Source organism: Anolis carolinensis, unplaced genomic scaffold (assembly GCF_035594765.1).
Source record: "Anolis carolinensis isolate JA03-04 unplaced genomic scaffold, rAnoCar3.1.pri scaffold_21, whole genome shotgun sequence".
Taxonomy (NCBI): domain Eukaryota; kingdom Metazoa; phylum Chordata; class Lepidosauria; order Squamata; family Dactyloidae; genus Anolis; species Anolis carolinensis.
The window spans coordinates 1149323-1171851 of NW_026943831.1; the positions used below are offsets into that span (position 1 = coordinate 1149323).

Below are 22529 nucleotides of genomic sequence, written 5' to 3' on the forward strand. Positions count from 1 at the left end.
AACCGCTCAGAGATTACCACAACATGTATGTCATCTATATAAAGTCTATGAGTCTATTAAATCGACTAGGACCTGTCATTGAACCCAAGCTTATTGCACAACAAGCAGGTTTCAGACCAGGGAAAAACTGTACAGGTCAAATTCTTCATCTGACTGAGCATATCGAGGAAGGCTATGAGAAAGGCTGCATCACGGGAACAGTCTTTGTGGACCTTACGGCAGCCTAGGACACGGTGCAACATAGAAAAATGCTGCATAAAGTCTACCATATCACCCGGGACTTTGACTTTACAAAAACTGTCCAGACCCTCTTAGAAAACCGCAGCTTCTATGTGGAGTTTCAGGGCCAGAAAGCAGATGGAGGAGGCAAAAGAATGGTTTACCCCAAGGCAGCGTTCTTGCACCGACCTTATTTAACATCTTCACGAACGATCAGCCACAACCACCACTCACAAAGAGCTTTATATATGCTGATGATCTTGGCCTTACAACACAAGCGAAAGATTTTGAAACGGTTGAAAAGCAACTCACTAATGCCTTGAAAGATCTCTCCAGCTACTACAAGGAGAACCACCTGAAGCCCAACCCTTCCAAGACACAAGTGTGTGCTTTCCACCTACGTAACCGCGAAGCCAACAGGAAACTGAAAGTGACTTGGGAAGGCCAAGAGCTCGGACACTGTTTCCATCCTAAATACCTTGGTGTCACCTTAGACCGAACACTAACATATAGGAAACACTGCTTGAACACCAAGCACAAAGTAGCTGCACGCAACAACATCCTGCGGAAACTGACTGGCAGCGCATGGGGAGCAGACCCACAAGTAGTAAGAACATCAGCCCTGGCCTTGTCTTTCTCAACGGCTGAGTGAGCCTGTCCTGTCTGGCACAAGTCTGCCCATGCAAAGCAGGTGGACATAGCACTGAAGGAAACATGCAGAATCATCACGGGATGCCTTAAACCTACACCTGTTGATAAACTCTACAAGTTAGCTGGCATTGCCCCTCCTGACGTGCGACGGGAAGTTGCTGCTAACGGTGAGAGGAATAAGGTCGAACATTGTGAAAGCCCCCCACTGCATGGCTATCGCCCTCCTCCCACCAGACTCAAATCAGGGAAGGGCTTCAGCAAGGGTGTCCCTCTGGGCAGCTAAACCTGGGAGGGAGATTGGTCGATAGTTCCTGGCATTGGAGGCATCTTTACCAGGTTTTAAGATGACAATGATCTTAGTTTTCCTCCATGCTCTGGGAATCTGTTTGTGTGCCAGGCATTGATTGCAGAATTTCAAAAGCCAGTTTTCAGCTTTGGGGCCCAAGTGTTTGATTTGCTCCATCATCAGGTCATCTAGGCCAGGTGCTTTACCAGTCTTACATCGCTTGATGGCTTCTCTGAGTTCTTTCAGGTTTAGAGGAGAAGACAACGGGTGAGTTTCAAGTTCTGGCACCCTGTTGATTTTCATCTTTATTCTGCTGCAGTTGGTTTTCCCATTCTGAATTAGCTGGTGAGCTATCTGGTCTGGTGTCACGTTCGCGTGTCCAGGGTTGACCAGAGGGTCGCTATCCAGGCGTCTCAGCAGTTGCCAGGCTTTTCGGCTACTCTTGGACATGTCCAGGTTCTCAAGCAGCTCTATCCAACGGTCTTTCTTAGCATTAGCTAAGGCTGTAGATAGTTTTTGGCCTGCTGCTATAGTCCCATCACTGTATGGGTGCTCTTGAAATCATCTGAGATATTCTTGTAGCTGATTTAGTGATTCTCCGTTTAGGCCTGGTAGGTAGCTTGTGCGACAGCCTCTAGGGATTGAGAGCCTCGAGGATCTTTTCACAGCTTCTACCAACAGGTCATAATTTTCTGTAGAAGGTTCTATATCAGAAATAGCAGCTTCCAAGGTCTTTGTCCAGTTAGCTTTATTGAAGTTATATCTTCTGCGGAATGGGACACTTTTCGGTCTTACAGCTGCATATGCTACGCAGCATATTGGTCTGTGTGGTGTGTTAGGTATTGGGTTTAATCCCCTTTGGGTGCATTGGTGGCTGATGCTTTCCTTTCCAAAAACCAGATCAGGGTTATAACCACGCTTCCATCGGCCGCTATTAAATGATGGTGGTAATTTACTGTCATGAAGGAGGCTCATTCTACTATTGTCGGCCCACGTTAGAACTGCTTCGCCATTTCTATCGTCTTCGTCATAGCCCCAGACACAGCTGTGGCTGTTGAAATCTCCCACAACAAACGGGGCTTCGTGATTGTGGCAACTGGTTGGGGGGGGGGTGTAAAATAGAAATCAACCCCAGGTGGTTTGTAGAGTGATGATACGGTGCAACTATCAAGTTCCACAGATAAGATTTCAATGTTGTTCACTTCTGTGAGGGAAGTTGCTGTCAGGACCCAGGCTGCAGAACACCAATAACCATGCGCAGAGACCAGAATCTATCTAATATCTTTATTAAGGAAATATATAAAGTCAATAAAAAGAAGTGTAGAATATAGTTCAGTAGTAGACCTTTCAGGAAAGGTCAAATATAGTCCAGGAAAACAATGTCCAATATGTGATATTAGAGTCCAAAGTTATAATCCACTTGACCGAAACACACACTATTTGGCAAGCAATAGTGTGGGGAACTGTCCATAGTCTTTCGAGGCTTAAGGTAAATCCGACGGAAACTGGAAAACAAGGCTTGAATCCAGGAAGCAAGGTCCGTGGTTTAAAACGCAAGGCAAGGCAAGACTTGAAACTTGGCAAGATCAAACTTGAAACAAGGCAAACATGAAACAAGAACTGAGTCCATAGAAGTCCGTGGGACAAGGCAAGGCTGGAAACTTGATCCGGGAAACAGGGAACTGGAGTACGAAGTCTACACACGATCTCACTCCTCCAGCTGACGAATTGACTCCGCAAAGTTTCCTTTGCGGCAAACACCTAAATAGGGTCTCGTTTCCCGGCAGAAGAACACTTTCCCTGGAGAACTAGAAGTGAAACTCATCTCTGTCCAGATGCATAACTCCTTAGAATTTCCCAAGGGAAGCAGACCTAATCAGCCTGTTGTTTGGCTGCGATTCTGGCGCTTCGGCGATCCGCCTCCCTAGCGCCTCTATCTTGATTATAATTGTCCTTACGAGAGAACGGGGGAGAATTCTGCCCAAGGCTTGTTTGGCTGACTTCTGGAGGGCAAACATCCTGCAGGTGCAGGGGCTCCGTTTCTGGCTGAACCGGTGGGAATCCCATGTTTTCCTCTTCGTCTGCCACAATAGTACTAGGAATGGGACTACAAGGCCCATGAGACATCACAGTTGCAGAGATTGCTACGCCAGATCGGTCAAAAACGGCACGGCCATATTGCCTGTGAGGTCGTTCCACTGCCAGCTGCATTCCGAGAATTTTTGGTCTTCTCATGGGGATTGGTGTCTCTGTGTGTTTCCTGTATACATAGGATGTCACATGAGATGTCCTCAGACATAATTTTGGCTAATTATTATTATTCTATTATTCTATTCTATTATCCTAGGATTATATTATTATCCTAGTCTATTATTGTATGAATGTATTTTATATGTATTATATTCTATTTTTCTATTTTTCTATTAATATATTTTATATTATTATATTATATTATTATATTCTATTATTATTCTATTATATTCCATTTTCATAGTATTCAATTATTATATTCTATTTCTCTATTATTCTATTAATATATTTTATATTATTATATTCTATTATTATATTCTATTATTATATTCTATTTCTCTATTATTCTATTAATATATTTTATATTATTATATTACATTATTATATTCTATTCTTTTCACATTACCTTCCTGTATTCCATTATTATTCTATTTTATTATCCTAGGATTATATTATTATCCTAGTCTATGATTGTATGAATGTATTTTATATCATTCTATTCCATTCTTCCGTTCTTTGTTTTATTATTCTATTATTTTCCCATTCATGGTTCTATTTCCGTATTGATTCCTATGACATCATTCTCTTCTTCTGATTCCTGGGAGGAGAAAGGGCAGAAGCCCCGCCCCCCGCCTTCGGGCGCCATCTTGGGGCCGGGCGGAAGTCCAGCGAGAGCGGGAGGCCTCCGCTTCCTAGAGGGGCGGCGCCACTTCCGGGCAGTTCCTCGAGGGCGGCGGAGAGCTGAGGAGAGCGGGAGGCGGCAGGTGAGGCGGCCTCGGGCCTTCCCTCGGGCCTTCCTTTGGACTACAACTCCCAGCCTTCCCGGCCACCCTCGGGCCCCTTCCTTTCCCCCCTCAGCCGCATCAGCGAGCGAGAAAGAAAGAAAGAAAGGGGCCCGAGGGTGGCCGGGGAGGCTCGGAGGGAGTGGAAGCATTCTCTCCTGACGTTTCGCCCACCTCTGTGGCAGGCCTCCGCAGAGGCGGTGAGGTCTCTTAGGAACGAGGCCAGTGGGGCTGATTTTTATCCCCGTGGAAGGATGTCCGGGGCGGGAGGAAGGACGAACCCGTGTCTGGTTGAGGGAAGCGTGTAGAGCGCAGTTGGCCACCTTGATTGGCATTGAATAGCCTTGCAGATTCAAGGTCGGGCTGCTTCCTGCCTGGGGGAATCCTTGGGCGGGAGGGGTTAGCTGGCCCTGATGGTTTCCTGCCTGGGATTCCCCTGTTTTCAGAGTGTTGTTTTTATTTCCTGTCCTGATTTCAGAGTTTTTTAAATACTGGGATCCGGCATTGAATTTATTTATGTATTTACTACATTTATATCCCGCCTTTCTCACCCCGGAGGGGACTCAGAGCGGCTTACAAATCAAATGTACATACAATATATTATTAGCCTAGCACAATATAAGCATTAAATTACTGTATTGTCTATATCATTCTATGGAAATATTATTAGCCTAGCACAATATAAGCATTAAATTACTGTATTGCGCTATATCATTCTATGGAAATATTATTAGCCTAGCACAATATAAGCATTAAATTACTATATTGTACTATCTCATTATATGGTAATATTATTAGCATAGCAGCATATAAGCATTAAATTACTGTATTGTCTATATCATTATATGGTAATATTATTAGCATAGCAACATATAAGCATTAAATTACTATATTGCACTATATCATTCTATGGAAATATTATTAGCATAGCAACATATAAGCATTAAATTACTGTATTGCACTATATCATTCTATGGAAATATTATTAGCATAGCAACATATAAGCATTAAATTACTGTATTGCACTATATCATTCTATGGAAATATTGTTTGCTTAGCACAATATAAGCATTAAATTACTATATTGTCTATATCATTATATGGTAATATTATTAGCATAGCACAATATAAGCATTAAATTACTGTATTGCACTATATCATTCTATGGAAATATTATTAGCCTAGCACAATATAGGCATTAAATTACTCTATTGCACTATATCATTATATGGTAATATTATTAGCCTAGCACAATATAGGCATTAAATTACTGTATTGCACTATATCATTCTATGGTAATATTATTAGCATAGCATAATATAAGCATTAAATTACTATATTGTCTATATCATTCTATGGTAATATTATTAGCATAGCTCTATATAAGCATTAAATTACTGTATTGCACTATATCATTATATGGTAATATTATTAGCATAGCACAATATAAGCATTAAATTACTGTATTGCACTATATCATTCTATGGTAATATTATTAGCATAGCATAATATAAGCATTAAATTACTATATTGTCTATATCATTCTATGGTAATATTATTAGCATAGCTCTATATAAGCATTAAATTACTGTATTGCACTATATCATTATATGGTAATATTATTAGCATAGCACAATATAAGCATTAAATTACTGTATTGCACTATATCATTATATGGTAATATTATTAGCATAGCACAATATAAGCATTAAATTACTGTATTGCACTATATCATTATATGGTAATATTATTAGCATAGCACAATATAAGCATTAAATGACTGTATTGTCTATATCATTATATGGTAATATTATTAGCATAGCACAATATAAGCATTAAATGACTGTATTGTCTATATCATTATATGGTAATATTATTAGCATAGCACAATATAAGCATTAAATTACTGTATTGTCTATATCATTATATGGTAATATTATTAGCATAGCACAATATAAGCATTAAATTACTGTATTGCACTATATCATTATATGGTAATATTATTAGCATAGCACAATATAAGCATTAAATGACTGTATTGTCTATATCATTCTATGGTAATATTATTAGCATAGCACAATATAAGCATTTATTACTGTATTGCACTATATCATTATATGGTAATATTATTAGCATAGCACAATATAAGCATTAAATGACTGTATTGTCTATATCATTATATGGTAATATTATTAGCATAGCACAATATAAGCATTAAATTACTGTATTGTCTGTATCATTATATGGTAATATTATTAGCATAGCACAATATAAGCATTAAATTACTGTATTGCACTATATCATTATATGGTAATATTATTAGCATAGCACAATATAAGCATTAAATGACTGTATTGTCTATATCATTATATGGTAATATTATTAGCATAGCACAATATAAGCATTAAATTACTGTATTGTCTATATCATTCTATGGTAATATTATTAGCATAGCACAATATAAGCATTAAATTACTGTATTGCACTATATCATTATATGGTAATATTATTAGCATAGCACAATATAAGCATTAAATGACTGTATTGTCTATATCATTATATGGTAATATTATTAGCATAGCACAATATAAGCATTAAATTACTGTATTGTCTATATCATTATATGGTAATATTATTAGCATAGCACAATATAAGCATTAAATTACTGTATTGTCTATATCATTCTATGGTAATATTATTAGCATAGGACAATATAAGCATTAAATTACTATATTGTCTATATCATTATATGGTAATATTATTAGCATAGCATAATATAAGCATTGAATTACTGTATTGTCTATATCATTATATGGTAATATTATTAGCATAGCACAATATAAGCATTAAATTACTGTATTGTACTATATCATTATATGGTAATATTAGCATAGCAGAATATAAGCATTAAATTACTGTATTGTCTATATCATTATATGGTAATGTTATTAGCATAGCACAATATAAGCATTAAATTTCTGTATTGTACTATATCATTATATGGTAATATTAGCATAGCAGAAGCATTAAATTACTGTATTGTACTATATCATTATATGGTAATATTATTAGCATAGCACAATATAGGCATTAAATTACTGTATTTCACTATATCATTATACGGTAATATTATTAGCATAGCACAATATAGGCATTAAATTACTGTATTGTACTATATCATTATATGGTAATATTATTAGCATAGCACAATATAGGCATTAAATTACTATATTGTACTATATCATTATATGGTAATATTATTAGCATAGCACAATATAGGCATTAAATTACTGTATTGCACTATATCATTATATGGTAATATTATTAGCATAGCACAATATAGGCATTAAATTACTATATTGTACTATATCATTATATGGTAATATTATTAGCCTAGCACAATATAAGCATTAAATTACTGTATTGTCTATATCATTCTATGGTAATATTATTAGCATAGCACAATGTAGGCATTAAATTTCCGTATTGTACTATATCATTCTATGGTAATATTATTAGCATAGCACAATGTAGGCATTAAATTTCCGTATTGTACTATATCATTATATGGTAATATTATTAGCATAGCACAATGTAGGCATTAAATTTCCGTATTGTACTATATCATTATATGGTAATATTATTAGCATAGCACAATATAGGCATTAAATTACTATATTGTACTATATCATTCTATGGTAATATTATTAGCATAGCACAATATAGGCATTAAATTACTGTATTGTACTATATCATTATATGGTAATATTATTAGCATAGCACAATGTAGGCATTAAATTTCCGTATTGTACTATATCATTCTATGGTAATATTATTAGCATAGCACAATATAAGCATTAAATTTCCGTATTGTACTATATCATTATATGGTAATATTATTAGCATAGCACAATGTAGGCATTAAATTTCCGTATTGTACTATATCATTATATGGTAATATTATTAGCATAGCACAATATAGGCATTAAATTACTATATTGTACTATATCATTCTATGGTAATATTATTAGCATAGCACAATATAGGCATTAAATTACTGTATTGTACTATATCATTATATGGTAATATTATTAGCATAGCACAATGTAGGCATTAAATTTCCGTATTGTACTATATCATTATATGGTAATATTATTAGCATAGCACAATATAAGCATTAAATTTCCGTATTGTACTATATCATTATATGGTAATATTATTAGCATAGCACAATATAAGCATTAAATTACTGTATTGTCTATATCATTATATGGTAATATTATTAGCATAGCACAATATAAGCATTAAATTACTGTATTGCACTATATCACTATATGGTAATATTATTAGCATAGCACAATATAAGCAATAAATTACTGTATTGCACTATATCATTCTATGGAAATATTATTAGCCTAGCACAATATAGGCATTAAATTACTGTATTGCACTATATCATTCTATGGTAATATTATTAGCATAGCTCAATATAAGAATTAAATTACTGTATTGCACTATATCATTCTATGGAAATATTATTAGCCTAGCACAATATAAGCATTAAATTACTGTATTGCACTATATCATTCTATGGTAATATTATTAGCATAGCTCAATATAAGCGTTAAATTACTGTATTGCACTATATCATTCTATGGTAATATTATTAGCATAGCACAATATAAGCATTAAATTACTGTATTGCACTATATCATTATATGGTAATATTATTAGCATAGCACAATATAAGCATTAAATTACTGTATTGCACTATATCATTATATGGTAATATTATTAGCATAGCACAATGTAGGCATTAAATTACTGTATTGCACTATATTATTATATGGTAATATTATTAGCATAGCACAATATAAGCATTAAATTTCTGTATTGCACTATATCATTATATGGTAATATTATTAGCATAGCTCAATATAAGAATTAAATTACTGTATTGCACTATATCATTCTATGGAAATATTATTAGCCTAGCACAATATAAGCATTAAATTACTGTATTGCACTATATCATTCTATGGTAATATTATTAGCATAGCTCAATATAAGCGTTAAATTACTGTATTGCACTATATCATTCTATGGTAATATTATTAGCATAGCACAATATAAGCATTAAATTACTGTATTGCACTATATCATTATATGGTAATATTATTAGCATAGCACAATATAAGCATTAAATTACTGTATTGCACTATATCATTCTATGGTAATATTATTAGCATAGCACAATGTAGGCATTAAATTACTGTATTGCACTATATTATTATATGGTAATATTATTAGCATAGCACAATATAAGCATTAAATTTCTGTATTGCACTATATCATTATATGGTAATATTATTAGCATAGCACAATGTAGGCATTAAATTTCCGTATTGTACTATATCATTATATGGTAATATTATTAGCATAGCACAATATAAGCATTAAATTTCCGTATTGTACTATATCATTATATGGTAATATTATTAGCATAGCACAATATAAGCATTAAATTACTGTATTGTCTATATCATTATATGGTAATATTATTAGCATAGCACAATATAAGCATTAAATTACTGTATTGCACTATATCACTATATGGTAATATTATTAGCATAGCACAATATAAGCAATAAATTACTGTATTGCACTATATCATTCTATGGAAATATTATTAGCCTAGCACAATATAGGCATTAAATTACTGTATTGCACTATATCATTCTATGGTAATATTATTAGCATAGCTCAATATAAGAATTAAATTACTGTATTGCACTATATCATTCTATGGAAATATTATTAGCCTAGCACAATATAAGCATTAAATTACTGTATTGCACTATATCATTCTATGGTAATATTATTAGCATAGCTCAATATAAGCGTTAAATTACTGTATTGCACTATATCATTCTATGGTAATATTATTAGCATAGCACAATATAAGCATTAAATTACTGTATTGCACTATATCATTATATGGTAATATTATTAGCATAGCACAATATAAGCATTAAATTACTGTATTGCACTATATCATTATATGGTAATATTATTAGCATAGCACAATGTAGGCATTAAATTACTGTATTGCACTATATTATTATATGGTAATATTATTAGCATAGCACAATATAAGCATTAAATTTCTGTATTGCACTATATCATTATATGGTAATATTATTAGCATAGCACAATATAAGCATTAAATTACTGTATTGCACTATATCATTCTATGGTAATATTATTAGCATAGCTCTATATAAGCATTAAATTACTGTATTGCACTATATCATTCTATGGTAATATTATTAGCATAGCTCAATATAAGCATTAAATTACTGTATTGTACTATATCATTGTATGGTAATATTATTAGCATAGCACAATATAAGCATTAAATTACTGTATTGTCTATATCATTATATGGTAATATTATTAGCATAGCACAATATAAGCATTAAATTACTATATTGTAGTATATCATTATATGGTAATATTATTAGCCTAGCAGAATATAAGCATTAAATTACTATATTGTACTATATCATTATATGGTAATATTAGCATAGAAGAATATAAGCATTAAATTACTGTATTGTCTATATCATTATATGGTAATATTATTAGCATAGCACAATATAAGTATTAAATTACTATATTGTACTATATCATTATATGGTAATATTATTAGCAGCGCTCAATATAAGAATTAAATTACTGTATTGTACTATATCATTATATGGTAATATTATTAGCATAGCACAATATAGGCATTAAATTACTGTATTGTACTATATCATTATATGGTAATATTATTAGCATAGCACAATATAAGCATTAAATTTCCGTATTGTACTATATCATTATATGGTAATATTATTAGCATAGCACAATGTAGGCATTAAATTTCCGTATTGTACTATATCATTATATGGTAATATTATTAGCATAGCACAATATAGGCATTAAATTACTATATTGTACTATATCATTCTATGGTAATATTATTAGCATAGCACAATATAGGCATTAAATTACTGTATTGTACTATATCATTATATGGTAATATTATTAGCATAGCACAATGTAGGCATTAAATTTCCGTATTGTACTATATCATTCTATGGTAATATTATTAGCATAGCACAATGTAGGCATTAAATTTCCGTATTGTACTATATCATTATATGGTAATATTATTAGCATAGCACAATGTAGGCATTAAATTTCCGTATTGTACTATATCATTATATGGTAATATTATTAGCATAGCACAATATAGGCATTAAATTACTATATTGTACTATATCATTCTATGGTAATATTATTAGCATAGCACAATATAGGCATTAAATTACTGTATTGTACTATATCATTATATGGTAATATTATTAGCATAGCACAATGTAGGCATTAAATTTCCGTATTGTACTATATCATTATATGGTAATATTATTAGCATAGCACAATGTAGGCATTAAATTTCCGTATTGTACTATATCATTATATGGTAATATTATTAGCATAGCACAATATAAGCATTAAATTTCCGTATTGTACTATATCATTATATGGTAATATTATTAGCATAGCACAATATAAGCATTAAATTACTGTATTGTCTATATCATTATATGGTAATATTATTAGCATAGCACAATATAAGCATTAAATTACTGTATTGCACTATATCACTATATGGTAATATTATTAGCATAGCACAATATAAGCAATAAATTACTGTATTGCACTATATCATTCTATGGAAATATTATTAGCCTAGCACAATATAGGCATTAAATTACTGTATTGCACTATATCATTCTATGGTAATATTATTAGCATAGCTCAATATAAGAATTAAATTACTGTATTGCACTATATCATTCTATGGAAATATTATTAGCCTAGCACAATATAAGCATTAAATTACTGTATTGCACTATATCATTCTATGGTAATATTATTAGCATAGCTCAATATAAGAATTAAATTACTGTATTGCACTATATCATTATATGGTAATATTATTAGCATAGCACAATATAGGCATTAAATTACTGTATTGCACTATATCATTATATGGTAATATTATTAGCTTAGCACAATATAAGCATTAAATTACTGTATTGCACTATATCATTATATGGTAATATTATTAGCATAGCACAATATAAGCATTAAATTACTGTATTGCGGTATATCATTCTATGGTAATATTATTAGCATAGCACAATATAAGCATTAAATTACTATATTGTCTATATCACTATATGGTAATATTATTAGCATAGCACAATATAAGCAATAAATTACTGTATTGCACTATATCATTCTATGGAAATATTATTAGCCTAGCACAATATAGGCATTAAATTACTGTATTGCACTATATCATTCTATGGTAATATTATTAGCATAGCACAATATAAGCATTAAATTACTGTATTGCACTATATCATTCTATGGTAATATTATTAGCATAGCTCAATATAAGAATTAAATTACTGTATTGCACTATATCATTATATGGTAATATTATTAGCATAGCACAATATAGGCATTAAATTACTGTATTGCACTATATCATTATATGGTAATATTATTAGCTTAGCACAATATAAGCATTAAATTACTGTATTGCACTATATCATTATATGGTAATATTATTAGCATAGCACAATATAAGCATTAAATTACTGTATTGCGGTATATCATTCTATGGTAATATTATTAGCATAGCACAATATAAGCATTAAATTACTATATTGTCTATATCATTATATGGTAATATTATTAGCATAGCACAATATAAGCATTAAATTACTATATTGTCTATAGCATTATATGGTAATATTATTAGCATAGCACAATATAAGCATTAAAATACTATATTGTCTATATCATTATATGGTAATATTATTAGCATAGCACAATATAGGCATTAAATTACTGTATTGCACTATATCATTATATGGTAATATTATTAGCATACCTCAATATAAGCATTAAATTACTGTATTGCACTATATCATTCTATGGTAATATTATTAGCATACCTCAATATAAGCATTAAATTACTGTATTGCACTATATCATTATATGGTAATATTATTAGCATACCTCAATATAAGCATTAAATTACTGTATTGCACTATATCATTATATGGTAATATTATTAGCCTTGCACAATATAGGCATTAAATTACTGTATTGCACTATATCATTATATGGTAATATTATTAGCATAGCACAATGTAGGCATTAAATTACTGTATTGCACTATATCATTCTATGGTAATATTATTAGCATAGCAACATATAAGCATTAAATTACTGTATTGCACTATATCATTATATGGTAATATTATTAGCATACCTCAATATAAGCATTAAATTACTGTATTGCACTATATCATTCTATGGTAATATTATTAGCATACCTCAATATAAGCATTAAATTACTGTATTGCACTATATCATTATATGGTAATATTATTAGCATACCTCAATATAAGCATTAAATTACTGTATTGCACTATATCATTATATGGTAATATTATTAGCCTTGCACAATATAGGCATTAAATTACTATATTGCACTATATCATTATATGGTAATATTATTAGCAAAGCACAATATAAGCATTCAATTACTGTATTGCACTATATCATTATATGGTAATATTATTAGCATAGCTCTATATAAGCATTAAATTACTGTATTGCACTATATCATTATATGGTAATATTATTAGCATAGCACAATATAAGCATTAAATTACTGTATTGCGCTATATCATTATATGGTAATATTATTAGCATAGCACAATATAAGCATTAAATTACTATATTGTCTATATCATTATATGGTAATATTAATAGCATAGCACAATATAAGCATTAAATTACTATATTGTACAATTCAGTGATGGCCAACCTATGACACGCGTGTCAGCACTGACACGCCTAGCCATTTTTGCTGACACGCTGCCGCCTGCATATTGATTGGTTGACTATGTCTTTTGTGGCCAAATTTGGTGTGATTTGGTCCAGTGGTTTTGTTGTTTACTCCATGGGAATTATGCACATTACATATATAATATCATTCTATTATTATTATATTATTATTGTAGTATATTATCATATTATTACTATTATATTATTCATTATTCATGACTACATTGAAACTAGAATAGAGAGAAATCAGCGTGGAAACTGCAAGAGGTACCATAGATTGTTGTACATAGAAATAAGGGTAGTAAATAGTTTTTGATTTATTAAATACAGTTATATATTACAATTATACATTTTTGTTCTTTAAACTATACATATTGCGAAATTATGTTTTTCTCTCTCGAAGTGACACACTACCCAAGTCATGCTAGGTTTTTTGGTGAATTTTGACACACCAAGCACAAAAGCTTGCCCATCATTAAATTACTGTATTGTAATAATAATAATAATAATAATAATAATAATAATAATAATAATAATAATAATAAGTTTATTTATATCCCTCCTCCATCTCCCCCGAAGGGGACTCGGGGCGGCTTACAGCAAAATCAGATACAAAACAATAACAAAATACGAAACATCAAAATACAGTAACAAAAACCAGTAATATATACACAATAACCGAAGGGGAAAAAACAAAAACATAGTAATAAGACATTGAATTAAAACAATGAGGTTGCAAAAGTAGATAAGCAAAGTGCACATTATGAGTTGCAAATTCAGAAATAGATAAAGTGCAACAGATTCAATTAAGGTCACATTGGGTTGGGAGGAGCCCTGAATTAATATCAAGTAATCAGGAGAAGAGTATAATTGTAATTATGATGATAATTATGATTATACTACATCATTATATGGTAATGGTATTAGTAATATTACATTTAATATCTAATATACAATGTAATATTATTATAATATATTATTAGTAGTATAACATTGTATTACATTATAATATTATTATCAATATTATAAGTATATACAATATATTATATATTTAATACTGAGAGCATGACTCAGCATTTTATCTGTTTGATTGATATGTGTTTTAATTGCTTATATGTTTGGATTGTTTATACAGTAGAGTCTCACTTAACCAGTATAAACGGGCCGGCAGAATGTTGGATAAGCAAATATGTTGGATAATAAGGAGGGATTAAGGAAAAGCCTATTAAACATCAAATTAGGTTATGATTTTACAAATTAAGCACCCAAACATCATGTTATACAACAAATTTGACAGAAAAAGTAGTTCAATATGAAATAACGCTATGTAGTAATTACTGTATTTACGAATTTAGCAACAAAATGTATTTTTTTATTTACAGTATTTATATTCCAAAATATCACGATTTATTGAAAACGTCAACTACAAAAATGTGTTGGATAATCCAGAACATTGGATAAGCGAGTTTTGGATAGGTAAGACTCTACTGTATATACAATATATTATATATTTTATACTGAGAGCATGACTCAGCATTTTATATGGTTTTAATCTGTTTGATTGATATGTGTTTTAATTGCTTATATGTTTGGATTGTTTATATTTGGATGAGATGTGTTTTATTGTTTACCTGTGTGGCATTAAATTCTTGCCGGATTTGTAAGCCGCCTTGAGTCCCCTCCGGGGCCGAGAAAGGCCAGGTAAGTACATCAAAATAATATACTATATTAATAATAAAAATACATAAAGTAGTGATGATAATAATAGAAGATAATAAAACAACAACAACAACAACAATAATAAATAGTATCACAAGTCGAACACTTCCCAAGTGTGATACGAAATCCAGCATGGCTATCTTGTTTGCTGTGTCATACAATAAAATAAATAGTATAATAAAATAATATGATTATAACATAAATACATATTGGTTATAGGAATAATAAATAACACAAAATAAAGGAGAGGAAGAAGGAAGAGGTAAACGGGGGAATATATCCCTCTTCCGCTCCTTCCTTTGCTGGGAGGGAGTTGGGAGTTTTAGTTACATGATTTATTTTACAAATTGCTTGGGTACCTGGCAGTTCCCGGGTTATTTGAAAAGGGCCTTGTTTGTTTTTGGGTGTGCGGTAATAAAAATTATAATAATAATAATAATAGGTTTATTTATATCCCACCTCCATCTCCCCCAAAGGGGACTCGGGGCGGCTTACAGCAAAATCAAAATACAAGCAATGATAAAATATGAAACATCAAAGGACAACAACAGAAAGCAATAATAAAATATACACAGTGGTCGAAAAAACACAACACAGAATGAAAACATCAAATTAAAAACAATGAGGTTGCAATAGTGGATAAGCAAGGTGCACATTATGAGTAACAAATTCGTAAATAGATAAAGTGCAATAGAATCATTTATTATTTATTTATTTATTTATTTATTACATGCATTTATACCCCGCCCTTCTCCCCGAGGGGACTCAGAGCGGCAGATTCTGCCACGAGGGCCAGCAACAAATATACTATAAAACAAAACAATTAAAACATGATAAAAAGTATACAAAAATTGAAACGCTGCAAGGCAGCGATATTGCACCATCCTCAGTCATTCAATACTGCTACAATTACAGATTTGCGGCCCGATTACATCAGCCCATGAGCTTATTCGCTGAATGCCTGGGCGCAGAGCCAAGTTTTTAGTTTCCTTCTAAATCCCAGGAGGGATGGGGTTTGCCGGATATCTCTGGGGAGGGAGTTCCACAGCCGAGGGAGGAGCCACCACCGAGAAGGCAGGCCCCGTCCCTCGTCCCCACCAGCCGCGCCTGCGAGGCAGGTGGGATCGAGAGCAGGGCCTCCCCGGAAGATCTTAAGGTTCTAACGGGCTCATAGGAGGAGATACGTTCGGATAGATAGGCAGGACCAGAACCGTTTAGGGCTTTGTAGGTCAAAACCAGCACTTTGAATTGGGCTCGGTAGCATATCGGCAGCCAGTGGAGCTGGCTTAGCAGGGGGGTGGTATGCTCCCTGTAAGCCGCCCCAGTTATTAATCTGGCTGCCGCCCGCTGCACCAGCTGGAGCTTCCGGGCCGTCTTCAAAGGCAGCCCCACGTAGAGTGCGTTGCAGTAATCCAGCCGGGATGTGACCAGAGCGTGGACCACCGTGGCCAAGTCAGACCTCCCAAGGAACGGGCGCAGCTGGCGCACGAGGCGGAGTTGTGCGAAGGCTCCCCTGTCCACCGCCGAGACCTGGGGCTCCAGGCTCAGCGATGAGTCCAGGAGAAGAACCCCCAGACTGCGAACCTGCGTCTTCAGGGGGAGTGCGACCCCGTCCAGCACAGGCTGTAACCCTATTCCCTGTTCAGCCTTGCGACTGACCAGGAGGACCTCCGTCTTGTCTGGATTCAGTTTCAGTTTATTGGCCCCCATCCAGTCCGACACAGCGGCCAGACACCGGTTCAGGACCTGGACAGCCTCCTGAGTGACAGGTGGGAAGGAGTGACAGAGCTGGACATCATCTGCGTACAGATGACACCGCACCCCGAAACTCCGGATGATCTCTCCCAGCGGCTTCATGTAGATGTTAAACAGCATGGGGGACAGTACTGACCCCTGCGGGACCCCACAAGTCAACGGTTGAGGGGCCGAGCAGGCGTCCCCCAGAGACACCATCTGGGACCGACCCTCCAGGAAGGACCGGAGCCACTGCAGAACAGTGCCTCCAATGCCCAACCCGGCGAGTCGTCCCAGAAGGATACTGTGGTCAACGGTATTGAAGGCCGCTGAGAGGTCCAGCAGAACCAGCAGGGACACACTCCCCCTGTCCAGTTCCCGGCGCAGATCATCGACTAAGGCGACCAAGGCTGTCTCGGTACCATGCCCCGGCCTGAAGCCAGACTGTGCCGGATCTAGAATATCAGCATCTACCAAGAATGCCTGGAGTTGCGCTGCCACCACCCGTTCCACGACCTTGCCCAAAAAGGGGAGATTGGAAATCGGCCGATAGTTCTCCAATTGAGTGGGGTCCAGTGATGGCTTTTTTAACAGCGGTTTGATCACAGCCAGTTTGAAGCTCGCTGGAACAATGCCGTCCCGAAGGGAGGCCTTCACCACCACCTTCACCCACTCGGCCAACCCCCCTCTGGCTTCTCTCACCAGCCAGGATGGGCAGGGGTCTAGGATGCAGGTAGTGGCCCTCGCCTCTCCAAGGTCACATTAGGTAGGGAGGAGTCCTGAATTATACCCAGGAATCAGGAGAAGATATCAGTTTGTTCATCTGTTACGCTGTGCCTTAGAAAAAACTCAGTCTTTGCTTTTGCTTTTTATGAATGCTCCCACTAGGAAATGCATAGGGATGTGGGTGGACTACAGTTCCCAGAAAGCTGTCACCCGCAGAGCCTGCCAGTATTCACAGTTGGCCTTGTTGGGTCTGTGTGCCAGGTTTCGCCGAGGTCCGTCACCTGCTGGGTTCAGTGTTCTCTGAATACGGGTGAACTATAACTCTCTGGTGCCAAGGTCAATCACCCCAAGTTGGCAGCGTTGGGTCTGAGTGCCAGGTTAGCTCCAGGTCCACCGTTGGTGGGGTTCAGAGTGCTCTTAGACTGCAGGTGAACTAGACATCCCAGTCCCCACAACTCCTGTAACTCATGGGGTTTTTTCCGTGTCAGGAGCGACTTGAGAAGCTGCAAGTCACTTCTGGTGTGAGTGGGTTAAAGGCTTGTGACTTGAAGGTTGGGTTGCTGGCCTGACGGCCCTTTGGGGGCTCCCCGTGGGCTTCGCGAGGCACCATCACGCACGGAGCACCCCTAAACCGGCTTGCCTCCCTATTATCCGTCAGTTCCGGTTATCCGACATTCAGCCCGCCCATTTATGTCGAATTACTGGAAGTCTACTGTATATACACAGTGACATAAGTATAAAAAACCACAACGCACATAAAATGCCAGCTAATAAAATTGTAAATATTCCTGAGACGCAGTAGAACCGGCGAGTAAAGCTGTCTGTCTGCGGTCACCGTCCAAGTGCGAAGTGACATAATTGGTGGTTCTCCAAACTGACCGTCGATTACTCAGGATCCGAGGCCCGTCTGAAGAGCCGTGCTTTGAAACTCACCCGAAGGGCTTGGAGGGTGCGGGCAAGGCTCATTCCTTTAGGGAGGGAATTCCAGGGCTGGGGGCCACCACCGAGAAGGAGGCAGGCGAGGAGAGCTGGCCGGAAGGGGAAGGGAAGCCGGAGTGTTTTGAGTCTCTCTGGAGGCCTTGCGAAAGGGGCGAGAGCGGGTTCTTGCTCCCTCCTCCCTCCCTTTGGCATCCATTCTTCAGCCGGCTGAGCTTCCGCGTTGCAATTGCGCAGGAATGTGCTGAGGGTAATCACTTCCCAAACTCATTCATCGTTATGAAGAGCTTTTGAGTTCTGTTGCTGATGTTTTAAAAGGTGCTTTTAGGATGTTTTTAAGATTTTTTTTTAAAGATGTTTTTAAAATGTTTTTTAAATTGTTAATTTTAGCCGGTTCTTGTAAGCCGCTCCGAGCCCTAGGGGAGTGGCGGCATATAAGTTTGAAAAATAAATAAATAAATAAAAAATAATTTTGAATGGGGACTATGTTTAAAAGTACTATTGAAGTGTGGCTTTCAACGGTATATAATAAATATTTTATCCTATACTGCAAAGAGGTTTTAACGGCTGAGGCTCTTTCAGGCAGGGGGGAATCTTTTGATCCCACCGCTGCCACCAAATTGCAAAGATGTCATCAAGGGGGAGAAATCTTTTTTAAAATCCCACCTCTGACACCAATTGCGGAGATGTGGATGAGTATATTTATATTATTATTATATATTTTATATCCGCTGCCACCAGTTATTAAAGATGTTTATAATGCGGCCACCAGATGTGAAGGGGATTATCAACTCTTGTGATTATCAAATCACTATAGAAGATGTAGCCACTGGCTACTTAGAGAGGAGACTTTTAAAATTTTATTTTTCTTCTTTCTTGTTTGCTTTTGATGGTAATATATATTTCAGAGACTGAGATGTTAAAAAGAACAATAACACGTTTATTCGGGCACAAGCTTAATGGTTACAGTAACTTCTTTAGAGACATTTGGACTAACTGTTGTAAAGCTATATTGAGATGTTTCAAACTTTATAATACTACTTCCTCCTTTACTGCTTTAACCTGTAGTCACCCTGTGAATTTCAGTCACAGACTATCTGTTCCTTATCTGGAAACAGACTACCCTAAAATAAGTCGCCAAACTTATTTTAAACTGACTCAAATAAGCACTGGACTCTCCCTGATTCTCCAACTGAGAACCAGTCCCAACTGCACCTCAGCAGGGCACGCAGTATCTTAAAATAAGCTACCAAACTTATTCTAAATTGACTCAAAATGACCAATTGAGTCTCCCTGATCCCCTAACTTAGGATCAGTCTTCCCTGAGCTTCAACAGAGCACAGACTGAACTCTCTTAAGCATTCCCTCCTTTTTCTCCAAACGGCGGTTGGCTCCGCCCTCGTTACTAAGGCAACCTACCTCAGAATGCTGAGCTGGCTACCATCCCCCATGCAATGTTAACTCTAATACTTGTCCTTTTAAAACACAGTTAAACGTGACTTTTAAAACGCAATTAAACATGACATCTGTAAACTAAAAACTTCACACCTCTTTACATATACTTTGTTAATTTTTAATTCCAAAACGTAATATACTTTGTGGATAGCCCTCGTAGTAGTTATAGGTAAAGGTAAAGGTTTCCCCTGACGTGAAGTCCAGTCGTGTCCGACTCTGGGGATTGGTTCCCTTTGCTGTTCTTCATCTGACACCTGCTCTCCTGACTCAACCACAACAAAGGATACATGGATAGGTCAGCCATCTTGGATAGTGAGTGCGACCAGATGTGCTCTAGACCCCTTCCCTTCTTGGCTCCTCAGACTCGCCGGTGGGGGTTTAACCGAGTTGTTTACGGGGATTATCAGCGCCTCGTAGGAGCAGGGACACATACCATCAAGCTTTTATAAAGCCATCGTAAGACAAATTTTAAAGAAGTCGTCTCTTGACCCCCTGGTATTGAATAACTACCGGCCTATTTCCAATCTCCCTTTTTTGGCCAAGGTCCTGGAATGAGTGGTGGCCTCTCAGCTCTGGGGATTCCTGGATGAAGCCGATTATCTTTTTTTTCCATATATTTTTATTGAAAGATTTATTTAACATAAGATAAAAAGGAGGAAAAAGAAAAAAAACGGGGGGGGGGGAGTGGGAAGAGAAAAGGGGGGAAAGGAGGGGAGGAGGGTGCGGTGGGGGGGAAGGGGTGTGGGGGTTAGGGAAGGTTTCTTGACTTCCACGCTTCTTCTTTTTGTTGTCTTCCATTCTTTTGGTTTTAAGACTTATCTTGTTTTCTTTGTATAGTAATCCTGCCGTTTCCCTTATAGTAGTATTGGTATCTTTTCTTTTTTCAACCAGTCTTTTACTGGTTTCTAGTTGGTAGCCGTTCTTGATTTATTTTCAACCTTTGATAATAAGTAAGTAAAATGGTCCATGTTCATAACTTCGACTATTTTTGTTATCCATTCGTTTTTGTCTGGGATAGTTTTTTGTTTCCATACTTTTGCGTATATTAATCTGGCAGCTGTCGTTAGGTATACAAAAATTTTGTCATCATTTTTTGACCAATCTAAATTTACCATTCCCAATAGGAAGGATTCTGGCGCTAGTGGTATATTTACTTTTAGGATCTTTTGGCAGGCACTGTGTATTGTTTTCCAATAGGTTCTTGTCTTCTTCTGACAACCCAGCAACCCAGTGCAGCGATTTCGCGCACTTTTTTGCAGATAAAGTCGCTCGGATACGCTCTGAGTTAGACACTGGGGTTAGTGCAATGCCAGGTGAGGTGCCTGAGGCATCTGTCTGTCCGATCTTGATGGATTCGTTTCGGCTTGTTCGCCCTGATGACGTGGACAAGTTCCTTGGAGCTACGAGAGCGACCACTTGTTCCCTAGATCCTTGCCCCTCCTGGTTAATCAAACTGACCAGGGGAGATTTGTTAATTTGGCTTGAGAAAATTATCAACTCATCTCTGGAACAAGGGATTTTTCCATCTAGCCTAAAACAAGCAGTAATTAGGCCTTTTCTAAAAAAGGCATCCCTGGATCCGTCTACTCTTAACAACTATAGACCAATTTCCAATCTCCCTTTCTTGGGCAAGGTACTGGAGAGGGTGGTTGCTTCTCAGCTCCAGGGATTCTTAGACGACACTGATTTTCTGGACCATTCACAGTCCGGCTTCAGGCCTGGTCACAGTACTGAGACGGCTTTGGTCGCCTTGGTGGATGACCTCCGCAGAGAGCTAGACAGGGGGAGTG

At 35.7% G+C, this 22529-nt stretch overlaps 2 protein-coding genes across 9 annotated transcripts in view; both read left to right on the plus strand.

Moving 5' to 3' along the window:
* The window catches only part of LOC100559028 (zinc finger protein 239-like), a 169422-nt gene that overhangs the window by 43261 nt on the left and 103632 nt on the right, over window positions 1-22529 (plus strand). The gene's annotated exons all lie outside the window — the stretch shown is intronic.
* Window positions 1-22529, plus strand: part of LOC100566973 (zinc finger protein 850-like) — an 84659-nt gene that overhangs the window by 43246 nt on the left and 18884 nt on the right. For 2 of the 8 annotated variants that reach the window (XM_062966461.1, XM_062966460.1), the window contains one exon: window positions 15552-15645. The exons of 4 other annotated variants lie outside the window; for them this stretch is intronic. The gene's annotated coding sequence lies outside the window, so the exon portion shown is untranslated. Of the gene's footprint in view, window positions 1-3860; window positions 4171-15551; window positions 15646-22529 lie in introns of those variants that run through there. 2 more of the 8 variants (XM_062966459.1, XM_062966462.1) reach the window with 2 other exon arrangements.